Genomic DNA, 9,156 nt, shown 5'->3' on the forward strand with positions numbered 1-9,156 from the left:
GGCAGGGGGAGAAGGCTTTTACGTAAATCACCAAGAAACTAGAAGTGCTGAATATTATAGTTAATCCCAAGAAGACCGACTGTATTATTTTCTCCTTCCAGAACAAGATACAGAGAAGAACAAGCGTCCTCTCGCTAAAGCCTTTAAGAAGCAGGGTACGAGAATAGACCAGCAGGCAGCATGGTATATCTGGGTGTCACCCTTGACAGACACCTGACACTAGCTCGCCACTGCAATAAGAAGACCAAGCGGGTCAGGACCTAGTCTTACAGGCCTAATCACCAGCTAACTTCTCCTAATCTTTCTCTCTGCCTCAAATTAATGATCTACATAAGTGTGCAGAGGCCAGTCCTGCTCTACAGAGCGCCTACGCTGACCAATACAGCACCAAATGCCATGAGGCCCCAACAGTTTCAGAGCGGTATACTGAGTGAGCAATACTTCAATTCAAAGAGCAAAGACGGACCAAGTACATACGACATTCGAACTACCGACGGTGACAGAATTTATATCGAGGAGACAAATAAAATCAAAGACTGCCTTCAGTACTTTACGAACCCACTATTTAGGACACTGACACCGACAGGACGGCCATAAAGGTGGTAGACATACATAAACAGACTCGACTGAGTACAAGCACATTACCAATGCAGAAAATGAGGCTACCTTCAACCCCTTTTTAATCATGACTTCATCCCCACGTACCCCTGGGCATAGAAGAAAAAAAAATAATATTATGAAAATATTAATGAATAAAATTAAATTGAAATGAAAAAAAAATTAACAGTGACATTAATTAATTTTAAAAATAAACTTTGTTATACATTGGATTATACACATTTGTTATCTTGAGGTAATCAAATATTACCGGAATGTGAGGGTTATTATCGTTCAATAAAGTTGCTAAATGATATGGTGATCCTGTGTCTATCTAATGCCTGCAGTCTGTCAGTATGTCTTTAACGGTTAGCGGTACGTTACACTGTCTACATGTTGGTCTAGAAGTTCTTTAAAGTAATAGTACAAGAGCCCAAGAGGAGAAGAGAGGCAGTTATCTCACCCCAATTTTTGATTACTTTAATGAAAACTATGTAATTATAATACATATAATTATATAATATATAATTACTAGTCCAAATTGATGAGTCTGCCAAGTATAGTTAGGGGGAATAAAAAACGGCGGCTGTTTCAAAGCGATAAAAAAACTAATTTTTCATTCGGAGCTCTATATCTTAAAAAGTAGGAACAACACAAAAAAACCTAAGAGTACGTCATTTAAAGAAGAGTAAATTTGCTAAAATATGAGCCTTAATAGAGTTATTTACGTTTAATAGTTTTCGAGATATAGCTTTTTAAAAAGTAACATTTCATAAAAATGTACTGAAATATCAGTAGTTAGTGAATCTATTTTCAGTAGTTAATTATAGCTCTATTAGGGCTCATATTTCAGCAAATTTACTCTTCTTTAAATAATGTTCTCTTAGATTTTCTTCTGTTCTTCCTACTTCTTCTTGTTTCTAGTATTGTTGGTAGTTTTAAAGATATAGAGCTCCGAATGAAAAATCAATGGTTTCTTAAGATTTTGAAACAGCCGCCATATTTTAATCCCCCTACCTATACCTGGCAGACTCATCAATTTCGACTAGTAATTATACATAGTTTTTACTGAAGTAATCAAAAATTGGAGTGGGATAACTGCCTTTTTTTCTTCCCGGCTCTTGTACTATAAGTATTCTTAGGTTAGTCCGGTATGTATAATTCGTAGTGAAGTTGGTATTACTTCATGTAGTCTACAGCTTTTGATGTCTTCCGTTGTAGTACTGCACTCTTATTTGTTTTCTGTTGTGTTGTTCCAAGTTGCCTGCCATTCATTTAATATTTGTATTGTTAGTTTAAGATGAAGACCGTTGTGGGGACAAGGAGTTAGATGGCGAGATCAATGAAGCAATTTTTGCCGCTTGGTATATACGTTTTTCAAAAGTGACAACTAACTCACAGAATCTGTAAATAGTAGAATATTATTTTTGTTTGATCTATAATAGGTCTCTTGAGAAACCAGGTAAATTTCTGTCAGTTACGCGGTAAATGATTTGCTTTCGGACCGAAGACTTGTTTGAAATTTTATAATTGGCGCGACAGGCCGCGGAAGTCCAAGGCAACGCGCGAAGTACTAGAGAAATACATCGCGCGTTTATTGACGTGTTTTTTTTCATAGGGATGACTCCCACACCTATTTTTTGTGAGTACCAACCATAGGCTAACGGGGCTCACAAATGCTCGGGGGAGGCTGTGAGTGAGTATCATTTAATGTTATGCTTGTAAACACCCCGGTAAGGCCTGGGACTCGAACTCACAACCTTTGGATTGGTTACATATATTATGACTTAGGCTCCAACACCACTATCACTTTTGGAACCATATGTATATGAGGGAATACCCTATATAGTTACCAAAACAACGTTTAAATTCATTGCGTGGTACTCACGAATTATTCCTTCCGAATCAGTTTTGGATACCGGTATAACGTGACACAAGAGTTGGAGGAAGGAGTATTATGGAGTGGGTACGCCGCCAGAAAAAATAAACTCAAAAAAAGCTTTATCTCCGGAGGTGCATCCTCTTGTTCAGCTTAAAGTTTGAAATAGTTATGAAATGAAACTGGTAGATAAAACATTTTTGTCACTGGTTGTACCTGTAGCAAGCCTAGAATCACATCTTTAAAAAAATTATCAATCTTATATTAATCTCGTTTTAGTTTATGTAATAATTTATTTTATAATCATGTTCAGCTAGTGACGCTTTTATTTATGCACTGTGATTTTTTTTTTCTTCCCGTCAGCCATTATTTTCAAGTCTATATTGTAGTGTTTTGGGGAGCGTGGTAAGGCGCGATTTATCAACTCCAAATTGATTTTTTATGAAATGTTGCTTTTTTTAAAAAGTATATCTCGGGAAATATTGAATGTAAATAGCTCATATTTTATCAAATTTATACTCTAGTTTAAATGATGTCATCATAGGTTTCCAAGTAGGATCTTGCAATTCTGAATGAACTCGTTCAATTAATGAGCAATTATGTAGTCTTTAGTATCAGATTGGTTGTATCCCCATTAGAATAGACTAATATTAAAATTAATTAATTTTCAAAAAATGTTTATAACTTTTAATTTACTTTATTTAAAATAAAAAGTTCTCATTGTTAGCAATAATATATATATACTATATAAAAACAAAATATTTAAGACTTTTTGAATAACCAAAGGAGAAAAAATAAATAAATCTGATTCAAAGACACAATTTTTTCCCCATCCAATATCCACTTCGTCATCTTTTGACTTAAACTCAAAAGATACTCTATTCTAAATCAGATATAGAAATCAATAGAATATTTTGGCATGTAATGTACTAGTGTAATTAAACAATATAAAAGAGGTCCTGTCTTATTTTGTAAATATTGGGATCAAATAATTTAACTGGGCTAATTATAAGAAGATAATTTGCCGTATAAAGTAGATTAGTCAATAAATGAAATAGTAAAAAATAAAATACTAATAGTAATCAACGTTTCATCCCACTTTTCAGGGTTTGGTCCGGGCTGAAATACAACAATATAAAAACATTGTAATATACGACAAGAAGATAGAATTGTAAATATTGAACTATAGTAATCAATTATTATAAATAGTAACAAATATGTTAGAAAAAAATAATTGAAAGACAGATAGGTGAGGTATATGTGGCATGGGTAAGGCACAGTAACAAATAAGAAAAAATAATAATAAATGATAATAGCAGATTAGAGGAAAAACATAGAGGTGTGTACCTGTGGCCTAGAGATTTGAGAGTGCTGAGGGTGAGGAAGGAAAACAGGTGGGAGGTGTGGGCACCCCACCACTAGATGATTCCTTAACCGTCAGAAAGCTAATTTTTTTGTATACATAAACCGACAAAATCAAGCGTCTGGAGGTTCCTCTACCCGTTCGTCAAACAATGGAAAAATTGCATTTACGCAATCGTTTGGATGCGTCATTTCGATTGGTTGGTACAAGATACCTAGCGGTCGACCCGTCGGGCGTCGCTTTTTGGGTACGCAGTGTTGCCATCTCACATCGCAGGAAGGGGGGATGGAGTGATTGACTTAGTTCAGTATGTTGCCTACAACCTAAAAGGAGAAAATACTTATATTTACTTAATAATTGTTTATAAATACGTCATCAAATTTTGTTTTGAAGAAAAAAAAAGAAACAGTACTATCACACGGAAAAACATAAAATCTGTCTTCCTGCTTCCTTCAATCCAATCTTCCCAATATTCATCCCAGCCCCCCCTTCCTGCGAAGTGGAAATGTTCCAAGAACCCGATTAACCTTACCTCACTCCTTTCTTCTCTCCCCCCGCCCCCTATTTTTTCGACTTCTGCCTGTTTTTTTATTATTTCCGTTATCTTAATTGTTTAATTGTTTTATTTATACTATTTCTCTATATAATCATCACAAGGATACCCCTCACATTCAATTTTCTTATAATCAAATCCACATGGAGCAGACACACTAGAAAACCAGATAAGTATCTCAATGTAAACCTTCAAGTACCAATTTTAGAAAAAGCTAGTAAGCATTACGAATTATGTAACGACACATAATGCAGCCTACTAATTTCATGTTTTTTTTTTCTGTTTTAGAGAGATCGGAAAAAAAAATACAATAGTACCTATTGTACTAAGATATTCAGTATATTCTTCCAACTTATATTTTGATTAAAAGAGTCTTATTTCACTCTTTTTTCATACTCCTCATTCCTCTGCCTGTTTTTATCCTTTCGTAGAACCCGGCTGCTCGCTACTCTCCCCGCTTACATACCTCTTCGTATCTACAGCTAATAGTACCCAGTAGAGTGAAGTTACCTTTATGCATGACCGCCTACCCTCCGGGCCAACATTCCACTACTACAAGAGCTGAGAAGAAAAAAAAGGCAGTTATCTCACGCCAATTTTTGATTACTTTAATGAAAACTATGTGTAATTACTAGTCAAATTGATGAGTCTGCCAAGTATAGGTAGGGGGAATAAAAAATGGCGGCTGTTTCAAAGCCATAAAAAAACTAATTTTTCATTCAGAGCTCTATAACTTAAAAAGTAGGAACAACACAAGAAAACCTAAGAGTACGTCATTTAAAGAAGAGTAAATTTGCTAAAATGTGAGCTTTAATATAGTTATTTACGTTAAATAGTTTTCGAGATATAGCTTTTTAAAAAGCAACATTTCATAAAATGTACTGAAATATCAGTAGTTAGTGAATCTATTTTCAGAAATCAATATCTCAATAACCATTCAACGCACAAATGTCTTTTAGCACTCAAATTAAAGCTAAATAATTGTACTATAAAGTAGTTTATGAAATTTACCTTCGTAGGAATAGTAGTATTCATGATATTTGCTAAAATAAATTGATTTATTGTTGTTTGGACAATAGGTTTGATTTATGAAAAACGTTAATTCAGAAAACATCGGACGTACAGATGTCTGCCAGCACTCGAATTAAAGCTAGTTAAATTTACTATACTATAGTTAATAACGTTTATCTTTGTAAGAGTGGTAGTTTTTGTGATATTTGACAAAATAAATTCACAAAATGTTAATTTCTAGTTGTTCATATAAAATGTTGGATTTTTGAAAAAAAAATGTATCTCTAGACCAATAAGGCGCACATATGTCTGCCAACATTCAAAATAAAGGAAATTTAAGTTACTATAAAGTAATTTAAGACACTTATCTTCGTATGGGTAGTTTGAGGTGTTACTCCAATGTTTTAATCCCACAATAAATTAGTAGCTAATGTAGGAGCACTTATTTTAGGGTTTTCATGAACACCTCTTAAGAATAACTTACAAATTTATAATTTTATGTATATAATAAAGGCGGAATCAAGGGTCAAGTTTCAGGGATCCATCAGTAAGCCCTTACAAATAAGAACAGGACTCAGATAGGGGGATAGCCTATCCTTGGCACTGTTTAACATAGTCCTTGTCAAAATCAAGAAGGAAATGTGGAAGAGCAACGGTACTGGTGCAACGAGAGGGAATAAAAACAAATACATCAAAGTAAGATGCCTGGCATACGCAGACGATCTGGCCCTAATGACAGGGACTGAAAGCAAAGCAATATAGCAATTGAACACTTTAAATGAAATAGCTGAAAAGGCTTCATAGATATCATTTGAAAAAACGGAATTAATGACAACTAATAGAAACTTTCAAATAAGAATAGTGGAGATACGACATACCCTGGCTGGTTTTGTGTTGCTCTTTTTCCTGTGTACTTTCCTCTGTCTCATCCGGAATTTTTACTTTGGTTTTCAATTAGTTATTTTTTTTTTACAGATGCTGAGAATTAATGTTGTAATAAAATTCAGATAATAGAGGAAAGGACGAGCGTATTCACACGAGGAAAATGAATCACAAATGTTTTACGTGTTTATATTTGGCATTCTCTTAATTAATCAACAAGAAACACTGATCAAAATTTTAGATTGAAAAAATTCATAGGAAATAGCATTGTGTATTGTTTAGTACGATAAATATCGTAATATATAACGTAGTTAGAACGCCAGGACTTGCACCCCACTATTCGCATTTTATTCAAGTAAGAAGATTTTAATTTTTATAAAATTAATAGAATAATTTAAAGATTGTTGATAATTTTATGTATGATTCTAGAGATTGATTTGAAAATGGCCACAAGTCCGAAGTTTTATCATATTGATAATGAAAGGATAGATTAATTTCTCAAAATTCTTATATAGGAAGTATGACCTTTAAAAAAAATAATTATTTAGAAGTTGACAAATACAATATAAAATAAGAATTTGATATTATCATATCATAAATACGTTCTTAGTTTTTATAACATTCTTAGTGTTATCATAACACTTTATTCTTTTATTTACATGCAGTTTTTCTCCTCGTGAAGAGGTTTTTGTTCTTTGAAAATGTTACTAAAACCAGCTTTAATTTTTATAAAAGATCTCCAATCCCATACACAGCCCTCGAAGAATGGTGTTGTAATGGGAGGATTAAGATAAATTCCAACAAATCCCATTAAATCACCTTTACCCTTCGTCGTAAACCTACTGACTGCCCTACAGTATCCTTTAATAATGTTACTCTTACCCCTGTCGAAGAGATCCGCAACCTTGGACTACATTTGGACAAGTGATTAACCTGGAATCCTCACAAGGCTGAAAAGACAGGAAACTTCACCTCGATTCCCGCTATTACAGCACTTACTAGACAAACGGTCTAAACTTCCAACACATTAGAAAAGACTGATCTACATGACTGTAATAAGGCCAATCTGGACATGTGGAGTTGAGCTTTGGGGCTCCACTAAACCTTCGAATTCCTCTCGTATTCAATCCTTACAATCCAAAATCCTCAATGATCCTTACTTTGTTACAAATAAAATCATACACAAAGGCCTTAATGTTCCTTTTTTAACCAATCTAGCCCGAATCAGATATAACACCTTCCTTTATAAACTCTCAAACCACTCAAACCCCCTAGTTTCTAATCTTGCATCCTCTTCCATTCATGACAATCCTCCGAGGCGCCTGAAAAGAAAATGGCCACGAGACCAGCTAATGTAAAATGTCATTAGAGTGCTACGAATGAGTAGTTTCTCTACACGCCTGTAACACTCCAATTTACTAAATGTATTATGATGTACAGTTGTAAATATAAATAAATAAATATTAAAAAAAAAATTATAAATACTTCCAAAGTTTGTTTCTTATAGGAAGTGCAGGTGCTTTAAAAGCTCATGCAATCTTATATTTAACGCAAACTTAATAGTACTTTTTTTTAAACCTTGTAATCATGAGTAAGCATAAAAGGAAAATCTTGGAATATATGTTAATTTTTTTACAATGAACTTCAAAAAAATTAACAGTGATTTCAATATTTCCCTTTAATGTGACACTTAATTCCAAGGTTTTTAATAAATAAAATCATTGAAAATATTAATTTTAGATATGTTGTTACTTTCCTTGTAACCTGGATGAAGGAAGTATTGCAGTTTTTTTTTGTCTTATGATTTCCTCTTGTGAGATTGTGACGTGTAAATCGACCAAGCTACTCGCTATAATTGTCTGTTTGAAAATTCAAATAGGCGGTTTTTAAATATCGCTATTTAAATACACCATCTTAAAGTCTCCTCTTCCCTCTTTGAGCAAATATTTCAAAAGTGACATAGGACCGTCGCTCCCAGGGAGTCTTGGTGGGTCGGGTCTGGCCGAGAAGGATTTCTGCATTTTTTAAAAAAAGTGGTTTTCTCATTAGAATCCTTCAACTTGTATATAGAACAAACCAACAAGAAAAAAATAAAAATTTGGAAGAAGATGGTTTATCTGATTAATTAATATTTTATTTTATTTTTTTAAGATTTATTAACCATCAAATAATAGTAGTACCTATGTATTGTATAACAGAAAATGTTTAATTTTTGACTTGTGTACGAATGAAATTTTCTTTCGTTCATAATTTTTCTATTTTTTGTAGAAAGATAGTCCGGGTGGCGCTCAATTAAAGTTAATAGTATATAAACTATTTAATGTAAACTGACGTTTCGCCCTACTTTATGGGACTTCTTCAAGGATAAATGAAAAGAAGATATAAAAATTGTAAGAAAACTACATTTGTACACAACTCAAAAACTATACATTTTCTGTTACACTAGGTATAAGTTCATTTCAAGGTTATTAAATATCCTTAAAAAATATAAAATAATAATATGATCTGGTATGTCATTACCCAATGATTTTAATTTAAATGCCAAATTTTCGATAGAGCTTATGTGACAGGCCAAGTCTATCCCGATCTTAAATTTAAAATCAAATCAAATCTAATAGAACTCTTGCAAAAGTTCAAAATTCTGCTGAGAAACATCACTCTCATATATGTCACATATTTTAGAATACATTTGACTTGCAGTAGTACAATTCAAAATATGAGTTAATGCTCTCGGATTCACTGTTGTTCGCATTGGAGTACGTCATTTCAAAGAGACCCCGAGAGCAAATAAGTTTATATACAATAAACAAATACTTATGGGCTCTGAATGGTCCAATGCCCTGAATTTTTTTTTTTTTTTTTTAATAATTT

This window comes from Halyomorpha halys, unplaced genomic scaffold (genome assembly GCF_000696795.3).
Source record: "Halyomorpha halys isolate HHAL.00 unplaced genomic scaffold, Hhal_1.1 Scaffold534.1, whole genome shotgun sequence".
Classification (NCBI taxonomy): domain Eukaryota; kingdom Metazoa; phylum Arthropoda; class Insecta; order Hemiptera; family Pentatomidae; genus Halyomorpha; species Halyomorpha halys.